This window comes from Callithrix jacchus, chromosome 19, assembly GCF_049354715.1.
Source record: "Callithrix jacchus isolate 240 chromosome 19, calJac240_pri, whole genome shotgun sequence".
Lineage (NCBI taxonomy): Eukaryota > Metazoa > Chordata > Mammalia > Primates > Cebidae > Callithrix > Callithrix jacchus.
In genome coordinates this window covers 14443829-14458736 of record NC_133520.1, presented here as the reverse complement: position 1 = coordinate 14458736, position 14908 = coordinate 14443829, and the positions used below count along the sequence as shown (strand labels likewise).

Here is a 14908-nt window from a genome sequence, read left to right as displayed (position 1 = left end):
AAATAAAGATGTTCTTCGAAACCTATGAGAACAAAGACACAACATACCAGCATCCATGGGACACATCTAAAGCTGTGTCTAGAGGGAAATTTATAGCAATAAATGCCCATATGAGAAGCGAGGAAAGATCTAAAACTGACACCCTACTATCACAATTGAAAGAGCTAGAGGAGCAAAATCAAAAAATTCAAAAGCTTGCAAAAGACAAGAAATAACTAAGATCAAAGCAGAACTAAGGAGATAGAGACACAAAAAACCCTTCAAAAAATCAATAAATCTAGGAGCTGGTTTTCTGAAGTAATCAACAAAATAGACAGACTGCTAGCCAGATTAACAAAAAAGAAAAGAGAGAAGAAACAAATAGATGCAATAAAAAACAATAAAGGGGATACCACCACTGATTCTACAGAAATACAGATTACCATCAGAAATTACTACAAACAACTCTATGCACATAAACCAGTAAACCTTGAAGAAATGGATCAATTCCTGGACACTTGCATCCTCCCAAGCATCAACAAGGAAGAAGCTGAAACCCTGAATAGACCAATAACAAGAGCTGAAGTTGAGGCAGCAACTAATAGCCTACCAACCAACAAAAGTCCAGGTCCAGACAGGTTCACAGCCAAATTCTAACAAATGTACAAAGAGGAGCTGGTACCACTCCTTCCAAAACTATTCCAAACAATACGAAAAGAGAGAATCCTTCCCAAATCATTTTTTGAGACTAACATCATCCTGATACCAAAACCCGGCAGACACTAAACAAAAAAAGAAAACTTCAGGCCAATATCTATGATGAACATAGATGCAAAAATCTTCAATAAAATACTAGCAAACCGATTGCAACAGCACATCAAAAAGCTATTCCATCAAAATCAAGTAGGCTTCGTCTGGGGATGCGAGGCGGGTTCAACATACGCAAGTCTATAAACGTAATCCATCACATAAACAGAACCAGAGATGAAACCACGTGATTATTTCAATAGATGCAGAGAAGGCCTTAGACAAAATTCAACAGCTCTTTGTGCTAAAAACTCTCTTTTATTATTTTGAGATACGTTCCATGGATACCTTTGTACTAAAAACTAGGTATCGATGGAACGTATCTCAAAATAATAAAAGCTATTTATGACAAGCTCACAGCCAATATCATACGGAATGGGCAAAAACTGGAAGCATTCCCTTTGAAATCTGGCACTAGACAAGGATGTCCTCTTTCATCACTCCTGTTTAATATAATTTTGGAAGTTCTAGCCAGAACAATCAGGTAAGAAAAAGAAATAAAGGATATTCAATTAGGAAAGGAGGAAGTCAAATTGTCTTTATTTGCAGATGACATGACTGTATATTTAGAAGACCCCATCTCAGCCCCAAATTGCCTGAAACTGATAAGCAACTACAGCAAAATCTCAGGATACAAAATCAATGTGCAGAAATCACAAGCATTCCACTATACCAATAACAGACTGAGAGCCAAATCAAGAGCGAACTCCCATTCACAATTGCTACAAAGAGAATAAAACACCTAGGAACACAACTAATAAAGGATATAAAGGATCTCTTCAAGGAGAACTATAAACCACTGCTCAAGGAAGTAAGAGGGGACAGAAAGAGATGGAAAAACATTCCATGCTCATAGTTAAGGAAGAATCAATATTGTGAAAATGGCCATACTGCCCAAAGTTATTTATAGATTGAATGCTATCCCCATCAAGCTACCAATGACCTTCTTCACAGGACTGGAAAAAAACACCTTAAACTTCACATGGAACCAAAAGTGAGCCCACATAGCCAAAACAATCCTAAGCAAAAAGAACAAAGTTGGAGGCATCATGCTACCTGACTTCAAATTATACTACAAGGCTACGGTAATCAAAACAGCATGATACTGGTATGAAAGCAGAGATATAGACCAATGGAACAGAACAGAGGCCTCAGAGGCAACACCATATATCTACAACCATCTGATCTTCCACAAATCTGACAAAAACAAGCAGTGGGGAAAGAACTCCATGTTTAATAAATGGTGTTGGGAAAACTGGCTAGCCATGTGCAGAAAGCTGAAACTGGACCCCTTCTTTACACTTTATACAAAAATAAACTGCAGATGGATTAAAGATTTAAACATAAGACCTAACACCATAAAAACCCTAAAAGAAAACCTAGGCAAAACCATGCAGGACATAGGCATAGGCAAGGACTTCATGACTAAAACACTAAAAGCACTGGCAACAAAAGCCAAAATAGACAAATGGAATCTCATTAAACTCCAGAGCTTCTGCACAGCAAAAGATACCATTGGAGTGATCTGGCAACTAACAGAATTAGAAAAAATTTTTGCAATCTATTCATCTCACAAAGAGCTATTATTGAGAATCTACAAAGAACTAAAACAGATTTACGAGAAAAAAAAATCTCATTCAAAAATGGGCAAAGGATATAAACATACACTTTTCAAAAGAAGACATATATGAGACCAACAAACATATGAAAAAATGCTCATCATCACTGTTCATTAGAGAAATGCAAATCAAAACCACATTGAGATACCACTTCATGCCAGTTAGAATGGCAATCATTAAAAAATCTGGAGAGAACAGATGCTGGAGAGGATGTGGAGAAATAGGAACACTTTTACACTGTTGGTGGGAGTGTAAATTAGTTTAACCATTGTGGAAGAAAGTGTGGTGATTTCTCAAGGATCTAGAAATAGAAATACCATTTGACCCAGTAATCCTATTACTGGGTATATACCCAAACGATTATAAATTGTTCTACTATAAAGACACATGCAGACATATGTTCATTATGGCACTGTTTACAAAAGCAAAGACCTGGAACCAACCCAAATCCCCATCAATGATAGATAGACTGGACAAGGAAAATGTGGCACATATACACCATGGAATACTATGCAGCCACAAAAAATGATGAGAGCTTGTCCTTTGTAGGAACATGGATGCATCTGGAAACCATCATTCTCAGCAAACTGACACAAGAACAGAAAATCAAACACCACATGTTCTCAATCAAAGGCAGGTGTTGAACAATGAGAACACATGGACACAAGGAGGGGAGCATCGCACATTGGGATCTGTTGGTGGGCTAGGGGAGGGACAGCAGCGGGTGGGGAGGTTGGGGAGATATAACTTGGGGAGAAATGCCAGATGTAGGTGACGGAGGGATAAAAGCAGCAAACCTGGCCACGTATGTGCCTATACAAGAATCCTGCATGATTTGCACATGTACTCCAGAACCTAAAGTACAATAAAAAATAAATTAAAAAAAAGAATATAGAATATTTTGCTACAAAAAAATTTCAAACTTGCTTTGGCAGATGTAAAAATGATTGTGAGGAGATTGCAAAAATGCAAGTTTAAGATACTCAAATTAGCGCATCTTGTCAATTTCAGACTTATGTATTCTTAATATATATTTAAAATGCAGGCACATGACCTTTGAAATAGAATAAAAGAATAAAAAGAGATTATCTGAAAAATAAAATAAAAACAGTGTCTAGTTTTCTTTTTTTAAAAAAGCAAAACTATTGATGGGCTCACTGATTGTGATACAATAGACATTGTAACTATACTACAAGTTCTCTTGTTTTCTAAATAAAGTAAATTTTCATATATATATATACATATATATGTATATATATATATGAAATTTATATATATATGTATATATATGTGTATATATACACACACACACACACACACACACACACATATATATATATATATATATATAGAGAGAGAGAGAGAGAGAGAGAGAGAGATGGAGTTTCACTCTTGTTGCCCAGGCTTGGAGTGCAATGGCACAATCTCGGCTCACCACAACCTCTGCCTCCCGGGTTCAAGTGATTCTCCTGCTTCAGTCTCCTGAATAGCTGGGATTACAGGCATGTGCCACCATGCCTGGCTAATTTTGTATTTTTAGTAGAGACAGCGTTTCTCCATGTTGGTCAGGCTGGTCTCGAATTCCCAACCTCAGGTGATCCACCTGCCTCGGCCTCCCAAAGTGCTGGGGTTACAGGTTTGAGCCACCATGGCTGGCCAATTTTCCTTATATTTAAATATAATTTTAAATATTTACATTAATCAATGACATGTCAGGCTGGAAAAAGTCTAAAAAGTCACTGTTTTAAAATTTCTAATTTATACTCTCCAAGTAGGGCTAAAAGAGTTCAATAAAAAGAATATAAAAATATAAATATTACAATGCTAAAGTAGAATAGAGAATACATTAAGCTATGGGTAGAGGATATGTTTATGATACAGTATGTTATTTTCCTCAGGACTTATCTTAGAACAGAATTTTTATATTATTACTTCTGGTCATTTTTTTGTTTCAACTCTCTTCCCTCTAGTTTCTAAAACCACAGTGAAGAACATACACATTATTAAAATAATTTTGAATTTCTCTACCTTGTTCATGTTGGCTTCTGAGCATCAGTTTTTCTTTGTTTGCATTTTGTCAATCAAGCAAGCCTCCCATCCAGCCCAGTTTCAAGAAGAGGAAGGGAACTAACTTTATTTTTTGACGGGGGATGGTATGCTTGTATAGGGAGGGGAAAAAAACCGGTGGCAACTTTCTAGAAATAAGCTATCACAAAGATCATTCTTTACATGGCATGTGGATTAACTCTTACAAGACTTTGAGGGCCATAATCCATCACTCTGGATTAAACTGTTTCCTGAAAGTGTTTTTGGGTGATCTCCTTAGGAAAGGATGGCTTCTGGGACTCAATTCCTTTACATTTTGGAAAACATAGACATTAACTTTGCAGCGGAGGGTGAATAGAAGCAAAAATATTTTGAAAAAACTTAAATCACTTTAGCAACTTCAACATTATTAATTGTTATAAAGTTATAATAGTAAGGTAGAAACCTTATTATTAATGGTAAATGGACCAAGGTACATCTACACAAGAGAAATGATGTTTTGAGAAAAGTACCCTCTACCATAGCTTAATATATTCGCTAGTGTACTTTATCATTGTAATATTAACGCTTTTTCAATAAAATATGTGCTTGAAATTCTAAAGTTGACTCTTTAAATTTCTTATGAGACTATTAAAGTTTGAACACAAACTTTCATCATTAAAACCTATCAAATGTCTTTCAGCTTAAATACTTAGAAGTCTCCTAAAATTCTACTGCTTGATACCTATGTCATGGAAAGTAAAAGCTATTCTATTCTTGGGAAACTAGCAAAGGGAGGAAACAAAAACAAAATTAAGTACAAATGTTTTTTTCCAGCTTTTGTAACATCAAGAGTTCTTGAAATATAATTATTCTATATCTAAAAAGCTTTTAACAAGTTTAAACAATTATCATTACAGAGAAAATGAGTATTTAATGGCTGGAAAGGATCAGCACTGAAGAAGACATGGAGGCTGGACTATGGAAGACTTTAGAGTTCTGCTTGCCTTGGGCTCTAATACTTCTTGACTTGGACTGCATGTCTCACAATGAGCATGAGTGACAGTTCCCAAATTAGTTTCTGTTGTGAGAGAGAACTAATGGTAAAGAGGGTTCTCTTACTGTTAAAAAGCCAGGCTTCTTTTTAGCATGTTATGTATATCATGACATTTAAAAGCCATAGTACCGTACATTAATGTTATCCCCATTTCACTGGTGAGAAAATGAGCTTATTGAGTTTGAGTAACTTGCCTAGGGGGACATTGTTAAAAAAATGAGTAACTAGAATGCGGTCTGAAGTCCATTGGTTTCCAAAATTCATTCACCCTGCTATTTACCACTGCTGTCCTCAACTTTTTTGGCATCAGAGACCAGTTTTATGGGACACAATTTTTTCCATGGACCAGGGGGTCAAGGGGGGATGCTTTTGGCATAATTCAGCACATTACATTTATGGTGCATGCTATTTCTATTATTATTACATTGTAATGTATAATAATTATAGAACTCAGCGTAATGTAGAATCAGTGGGAGCCCTGAGCTTGTTTTCCTGCAAGTAGACAGTCTCATATGGGGGTAATAGGAGACAGTGACAGATCATCAGGCATTAGATTCTCATAAGCAGCATGTAACCTAGATCTCTTGCATGTGTGGTCCACAATAGGGTTTGTGCTTCTATGAGAATCTAATGCTGCCTCTGATCTGACAGGAGGTGGAGCTCAAGTGGTAATGCAGGTGATGAGGAGTGGCTGTAAATACAGATGAAGCTTTGCTCAGAGTGGCTGTAAATACAGATGAAGCTTTGCTCACTCACCCACCACTCACCTCTTGCTGTGAAGCCTGGTTCCTAACAGGCCACAGGCTGGTATCTGGGGACCCTGGCTTGCCACATACATGAACAAACATTATGATCTCAACTGTCACCCTCATAATCCTGTGAAGACTATTATAATGTAATTTTATAGATGGGGAAACTGAGGCATAAAGATTTTTTTTTTCCATGCAGGAAAGAAAAAGTACACAGTGACTTGTACAAAAACAAAAGTAGTAAACAGGTGTCAGGGCACAAAGGCATTTCTAATTGCCATCTCTTTCCCCAATGCTAAAGCTTATGAGTCAACTCTTGCTCCCTAGGTTCTGATTTCTCCACATCATTCAATGCTGAGATTTATTCCTTCCTTCATTTATTCATTTACCAATAAATATTTAGTTAGTGCAAAGTATTTTATTAGGAAGGAAAAATATTTAAGGGTGTTGAAATAGTTAAGATGCTTTTCTTCACTGCTTGTTTTTGTCAAAAAGCATCTTAACTATTTCAACGCCCTTAAATACTTTTCCTTCCTAATAAAATACTGACAAAAACAAGCAATGGGGAAAGAACTCCATGTTTAATAAATGGTGTTGGGAAAACTGGCTAGAAATGTGCAGAAAGCAGAAACTGGACCCCTTCCTGTCACCTCACACTAAAATTAACTCCAGATGGATTAAAGATTTGAACATAAAACCTAATACCATAAAAACACTAGAAGAAAACGTAGGCAATACCATCCAGGACATAGGCATAGGCAAGGACTTCATGACTAAAACACCAAAAGCAATGGCAACAAAAGCCAAGATAGACAAATGGGATCTAATTAAAATTCAAGCTTCTGTACAGCAAAGGAAACCATAATTAGAGTGAACTGGCAACCAACAGAATTGGAAAAAATTTTTGTAAGCTACCCATCTGACAAAGGGCTAATATCCAGAATCTACAAAGAACTAAAACAAATATACAAGAAAAAAACCCCCATTCAAAAGTGGGTGAAGGATATGAACAGACACTTTTCCAAAGAAGACATATATGAGGCCAACGAACATATGAAAAAATGCTCATCACTGGTCATTAGAGAAATACAAATCAAAACCACATTGAGATACCATCTCATGCCAGTTAAAATGGTGAACATTAAAAAATCTGGAGACAACAGATGCTAGAGAGGATGTGGAGATATAGGAACACTCTTACACAGTTGGTGGGAGTGTAAATTAGTTCAACCATTGTGGAAGACAGTGTGGTGATTTCTTAAGGATCTAGAAATAGAAATTTCATTTCACCCAGCAATCCCATTACTGGGTATATACCCAGAGAACTATAAATTGTTCCACTGTGAAGACACATGCACACGTATGTTCATTGCAGCACTGTGTATAATAGCAAAGACCTGGAACCAACCCAAATGCCCATCAATGATAGACTGGACAAAGAAAATGTAGCACATATACACCATGGAATACCAGACAGCCATAAAAAACGATGAGTTTGTGTCCTTTGTAGGGACTTGGATGAATCTGGAAATCATCATTCTCAGCAAACTGACACAAGAACAGAAAACCAAACACTGCATGTTCTCACTCACAGACAGGTGTTGAAAAATGAGAACATGTGGACTCAGGGAAAGAAGGATCACACACTGGGGGCAGTGCGGGAGGCTAGGGGAGGGACAGTCGGGGGTGGAAAGGGATAACATGGGGGGAAATGCTGGATATAGTCAAAGGGGGAATAGAGGCAGCAAAGCACCTGGTTATGTATGCACCTATGCAACGACACTGCATGACCTGCAGGACCTAAAGTAAAATAATAACAACAAAAAAATTAAAACAAAAGTAAATAAAGTTCTAAAAAAAAAAGATGCTTTTCTCTAACTCTCGTCTCATGGGATTTTACAAAATGTGCAATGTGCATTTCACCGTTTTTTGCTTGAAATAAAAAGCAACAGCTCAAGGTGGCATCTGACTGAGATTTTATTTTTATTTTTAATTTTTATGTCTGGTCTGGGGTAGATTGGATCAAATTTTAAAGAAAACCATTTACTTGAAGTTAGCTGAGAATGAATGACCTAGCTTATTTTGTTGGCAAATTGCCTCCTTGACTAAGAAGCAGTCAAGGCCAAAGTGTGTCTGTGTCTAGAATGATCTCTTTATCTCCTAGAGGCTATGGCCTTGCCTACTCTGAAGCAAGCCACAAACTCAGGTTGAAAAAGGACTTGAGAGAGAAGAAGCACTTTTCTAAGAGAAAATTAAGAGAATTAGAAATGATGCTTTCCTTTCTAAGTAAATTAGAAATAACGTCTTCCTGTCCTAAGTATTTTTTTACTTTTCATATTATACTTGTCATGTCTATGTCAGTTTCTATATACATGCTGTTTCTATGACATGTGTGCTTGTGGCAGCATGGAAAACTGACATAGACATGACAAGTATAATATAAAAAGAAAAAAAAAACACTTGGGAAAGTAAAGCATTATTTCTAATTCTCTTCCAGCTTCTTTAATTTCTAGATATACCCTTAATTTTTATTTGTAAAACTAAGAGATACATGGCAGTAATTGTATATTACTTACTTAAGCCTTAAGGCAGATGTTACCTTTTGCATCAACCATTTGTTTTACAACTATGGTACAATTATGGGGAGTGCTTGGAGTGGGGCTAGGTTTGGGGCAGAAACCTTATCACTAATATTTTATTAATGGCAAATGGAATAAGGTACATCTTCACAAGAGAAATGATGTTTTGAAAAATATACTTAATGACATGGAAAATGCTCATGATATAATAAAAACTTAAAAATCAGGGGATGATATCATACTATAGCCTGAGACTGTAAGACTAGAAAACTGAAAGACTAAAAGGAAAAAAAAAACTTTATCTCTGGGTGGGAATGTTTACTGTGATATTATTTTCCTCTTTGTACCTTCCTGTGTTTCTAAACTCTCTGTGGTATCATGTAAATTCTCAGAGATAATACAGGTTCTATTCCAGACCACCTCCATAAAGTGAATATTGCAATAAAGTGAGTCACATGAATTTTTTGGTTTCTCAGTGCATATAAAATTTATGTTATGCTGTAGTCTATTAAGTGTGCAGTAACATTATATCAAAAAGTGCATACTTAAAAAATACTTTATTGCTAAAAATTGCTAACTGAACCTTCAGCAAGTAGAGGATTTTGCCTTGATGTTGATAGCTGTTAACTGATCAGGGTGGTGACTGCTGAAGGATGGAGTGGCCGTGGCCATTTCTTAAAATAATATAACAATGAAGTTTATTGTATCAATTGTCTTCCTTTCAGAAAAGTTTCTTAGTAGCATGTGATACTGTTTTTTTTTTATTTTTTGAGACGGAGTTTTGCTCTTGTTACCCAGGCTGGAGTGCAATAGCACAATCTCGGCTCACCGCAACCTCCGCCTCCTGGGTTCAGGCAATTCTCCTGCCTGAACCCATGGTGGCACGTGCCACCATGCCCAGCTAATTTTTTGTATTTTGAGTAAAGACGGGGTTTCACCATGTTGACCAGGATGGTCTGGATCTCTTGACCTCGTGATCACCCATCTCAGCCTCCCAAAGTGCTGGGATTACAGGCTTTAGCCACCGCGCCCGGCCTGTGATACTGTTGATAGCATTTTACATATAGCAGAAAGTCTTCCAAAAGTGGAGTCAATCTCTCAAACACTGCCATTATTATCAAATATGTTTGTGACATTCTAAATCCTTTGTTGTCATTTCAACAATGTTCGCAGCATCTTGTCAAGAAACCACTTTCTTTGCTCATCTATAAAAAGCAACTCCTCATCTGTTGATTTTTTTTTTTAAAGACAGAGTCCCGCTCTGTTACCCAGGCTGGCATCCAGTGACCTGACCTCAGCTCAGTGTAACCTCTGCTTCCCAAGTAGCTGGGACTACAGGTACATGCTACCCTACCAGCTAATTTTTGTATTTTTAATAGAGATGGGGTTTTGCCATGTTGGCTGAGTTGTTGATCACCACCTGCGGAGGTCTGGCCTGCAGACCCTGACTCAACAACAGACAAATGACTGCACTCTCAGACCTAGTTCAGTGAGTCAAGTAAGCTAGGGATGGTCGTTGGCTGCTTTCAGAGGGTGAAATGCAGCCAATTGACCAAGACCCCCGTCCATCCACACATTTATTTAGCCAAGATTTTACAACAGAGGTTCTAAGTCAACACACTTGTGGATAATTAACATGGTTAAAAGAGTGGTTTTACAAATGATAAAAGCTTTTGGTTCCAGGCCCAGCGTAAACCCTATTAACGGGTAATTCCCCTTTGATCTCCCCCTGAGAGGACCATCCAGCACAAAATTTACATGAGTAAACAAAGTAGAGACAAAGGGATGTGGGATAAACAGACTTAAACTGGGAAACCTTTTATCATCCCTATCTCTTCCCTAGGAATGAACTGGCTGCCTTTGGCCTGTCCTAATAAAACCTTTTGGCCTTCCAAAAGGTTTGAGATTATAATCTATAACTTTTCCTAATATTTTCCATAATATTTTGCCAGACACCCCAAGTGAATCTCAACAGTTGGCCAAGCTGGTCTTGACTCCTGGTCTCAAGTGATCTGCCTGCCTTCGTCTCCCAAAGTGCTGAGATTACAGGTGTGAACCACTGTGCTCAGTCCCAGCTATTTTTTTAATATTTTTGTAGAGACAAGGTTTCACCATGTTTCCCACACTGGTCCCAAACTTCAGTTTTTTTTGCTAAAAACTCCTCAAGTCATCCTCCCAACCTGGCCTCCCAAAGTGTTGGAATTACAGGCATGAGCCACCATGTTCAACCTGTTAACATTTTATCATAAGATTGCAACAACTCATTCATATGTTCAGGCTCCACTTCCAATTCTAGTTCTTGCTCTATTTCCACTACATCTATAGTTCCTCTTGAACCCTTGAAGTTATGCATGAGGGTTGGAATCAGCTTCTTCCCAACTCCTGTTAATGTTGATATGTTGACCTTCTCCCATGAATCACATTCATAATGGCATGTAGAACGATGACTTCTTTTCAGCAAGTTTTCACTTTGCCCAGATCCAACAGAGGAATCACTATCTATGATAGGCATAGCCTTATAAAATGCATTTCTTAAATAACGATACTTGACAGTTGAAATAATTACTCAATCCATGGGCTGCAGAACGTTTGTTGGGTTATGAGGCACAAAAATAACATTCATCTTCTTTGCACATCTCCCATCAGAGCTCTTGGGTGAGCAGACACATTGTCAGTTAGCAGTAATATTTTGAAAGGAATGTTTTTTCCTAAGCAGTACACATCAACAACGTATTTAAAATATTCAGTAAATCATGCTATAAACAGACACACTGTTATCCAGGCTTTGTTGTTCCATTCCTAGAGTGCAGGCAGAGTGGTTTAGCATAATTCTTAAAGACCCTAGGATTTGTCAGCATGGTCTCTGGGCATTAGTTTCAACTGAGAATAATCAGCTGCACTAGCTCCTAAAAAGAGAATCAGCTTGTCTTTTGAATCTTTGAAGCCAGCCATCAACTTCTCCTCTCTAGCTATGAAAGTTCTAGATGACATCTTCCAACAGAAGACTGTTTCATCCCCTTTGAAAATCTGTGGCTTAGTGTAGCTACCTTCATCAATGATCTTAGATCTTCTGAATAACTTGATGCAGCCTCCTATTGGCACTTGCTGCTTAATCTTGCACTTTTATGTTACGGAGACTGCTTCTTAAAACATCATGAACTAACTTCTGCTAGCTTCCCACTCTTCTTCTGCAGCTTCCTCACCTCTCTCAACCTTCAGAGAATTGAAGAGAATTAGAGTCTTGCTCTGAATTAGAGTTGACTTAAGGAAAAGTCATGTCTAATTTGATCTTCTATACTGACCACTCAAACTTTTCAGTAACAAAGCTGTTTTACTTTTTTGCCATTCATGTGTTTCCCAGAGTAGTTGTCAATTTCTTTCAAGAACTTTTCTTTTGCAAGCATAATTGGGCTAATTGTTCTGGCTCAAGAAACCTAGCTTTCGGCCTTTGTTGGTTTTTGACATGCCTTCCTCATTAAGCTTAATCACTTCTAGATTTTGATTTACAGTGAGAGACATGTGAATCTTCATTTTACTTGAACACTTAGATGTCACTGTAGGGTTACTAACTGGCCTAACTTAGTATCGTTGTGTCTTAGGGAATAGGGAGGACTGAGGAGAAGGACAAAGGTGGGGGAATAGCCAGTCGGTGGAGCAGTCAGAACTATGCAATTTATTGCTTAGGTTTGCTGTCTTGGACGGGCACAGTCCGTGGCGGCTCCCCAAACAATGACAATAGTAACATTAAAAAAAAAAATCCCCCATCACAGATCGCCTTAGCAATGAAAAAGTTTGAGACATTACCAGAACTGCCAAAATGTGATAGGGAGACACAAAATAAGCACGTGCAGTTGGAAAACCGGCATAAATAGACTTGCTAGATGCAGGGTTGCCACAAACCTCCAATTTGTAAAAAAAAAAAAGCCGCATTTGTTGCCAGGTGCAGTGGCTCTTGCCTGTAATCCCAGCACTTTGGGAGCTGAGGCAGGCAGATCACCTGAGGTCAGGAGTTTGAGACCAGCTTGGCCAACATGGCGAAACCCCATCTCTACAAAAAATATAAAAATTAGCTGGGCATGGTGGCAGGTAACTGTAATCCCAATTACTTGGGAGGCTGAGGCAGGAGAATTGTTTGAACCTGGGGGCAGGAGTTTCAGTGAGCCAAGATTGTGCCATGGTACTCCACTCCAGTCTGGGTAACACAGTGAGACTTCATTTCACACACACACACACACACACACACACACGCAGCATTTATGAAGTGCAATAAAGTGAGCACAATGAAACAAGGTGTGCCTGTTTATTGCTTATAATAGTCATAGAAAAGTTGCGTCAGAAAAAATAAAGTTCTGTCCTGATCTTTTGCCTTAAACAACTGGGTTTCCTCTATGTTCTAGTTTGAAATACAAAAGAAAAAAAAATAACTTGTTAATTTTTTTCTTGTTAAAAACAAAGAAAAAAGGTAGGTTGCAAAAACAAAACAAAACCCCACAAGAACATGCTTATGATGTTTCTATATGACTTTAATTTTCCTTCAAATAAAAAGAAATCTAAACCTAAAGTCATTTATCTTTCAGCTTTTCCTGTGTCAAATGGCATTGTAATATGTGGAACACAGATACAGATAAAATCTTAGCTATCAGAATACAAACACAAGCTGGAGAAGACAAACCCATAAGCTGCTGAATGGAAGGAATGACCATAAACCATGGGACATTTATATTCATGTTTCTAAATAGCTCTCATTCATTATACACTTAGATCTAATTCTCTTCTTCAGCTGAGTTTAAATTAGGAGAAATTTTCCACTTGTGGTAGCAGTGTTGAATCAAAAAGCAATTTGTATTTTGCTAAACAACAAAGGTGCTTCAAAGCTTCTCTGTACAAATGTGGTAGAGATTTTAGCATCAACAACCACCCCCTCTCCCCTAGGCACTGTTTACTTCTCCGGTAATTACAAACAAATTAGCAACTTTGTTATGTTAATATTGCGGCAATGAGGACTGGCATTTACTGAGGATCTAATCTTTTGGAAGTCTTTCCATGAAGCTTTCTGGAGAAAATAAATTGTGTTAGTTAATACAGAGCTTAACTAGAGCTCAACTACTTGGCAATTCACATTCAAAACTTGACTACCTATTGAGGGACTGTGTTAAGGAAAAAAAACTTCTCTTACCGGGTCCACAAGAAGCTTGGTTTCAAAGGCAAGTTTCCCAGCACCACGCCTCCATCTGTGTCCCATTCGGGAACGTAAAGTTCTGTCTAGGTTTCCCGTCAGCGGGATAGTTAGAGGAACGCATGTGGGTTTCTTTGTCTAAAAAGCCTGTTGAAAGCTCTGAGAGGAGGGGGGGGGGGGGGGGCTCTGTTGCGGACCAAGCAGCCAATCCGGTATCACAGTCAAAGATTAATCACGCCAGAGGACGTTTGAAATAACTCCTCTCATTGGACAAGAAGATGAAGGCGGGACTAACCCTGGAATAACTCCAATGAGAGGAGTTCTTTCAAACTTCCTCTGGAGTGATTGAAGATGAAGGAGGGAATAACTCCAGGGTTATTCCCGCCTCATTCATCTTGTCCAATGAGAGGAGTTCTTTCAAACGGAAAACTCCGCAGCTTCTTACCCATATGGCTACCTCCTAGCGATTTCCCGCCCGCAACAGCTGAGAACTCTTTCTCCGCCCCCGTCACTGCCTAACAAATCACTTTTTCTGCAAAACTCTTTGGGTCCACGATATTTCTTCAAATGGTGAGCTCACCGCGCCTCTGGGTCCCTTTCCCCATTCTTGGGGGTAAGAAAGGCCAAGGACTTCGGATAGGGAAACTAAGAGGGTCTTCGGAACGCCCCCATTCCTTCCCCCCCCCCCCCGCTACAATATAGCATCTGTCGTTTTTGTCTAATAAGGGTTTTTTTTAGAAATAATTTATTGAGGTGAAATTCACATAACATAACATAACATGAATTGTTTTAAAGTGAACAATTCAGTGGCATTTAGTACAATCATAATGTTGTGCAACCATCAGTTCTATCTGGCTCTAAAAATTTCATCACTCCAAAATAAAATCCCTTACCCATTAACCCATTTACGCCAGAGG

At 38.2% G+C, this 14908-nt stretch overlaps 1 long non-coding RNA gene across 1 annotated transcript in view; it reads right to left on the bottom strand.

Annotated features, from left to right (window-relative positions):
* Positions 1–14071, bottom strand: part of LOC118149445 (uncharacterized) — a 90878-nt gene extending 76807 nt beyond the window's left edge. The window contains exon 1 of the long non-coding RNA XR_004736859.3: positions 13992–14071. This is a non-coding gene — a long non-coding RNA (uncharacterized LOC118149445). The remainder of the gene's footprint in view (positions 1–13991) is intronic.
* Between the last annotated feature and the right edge of the window lie 837 nt (positions 14072–14908).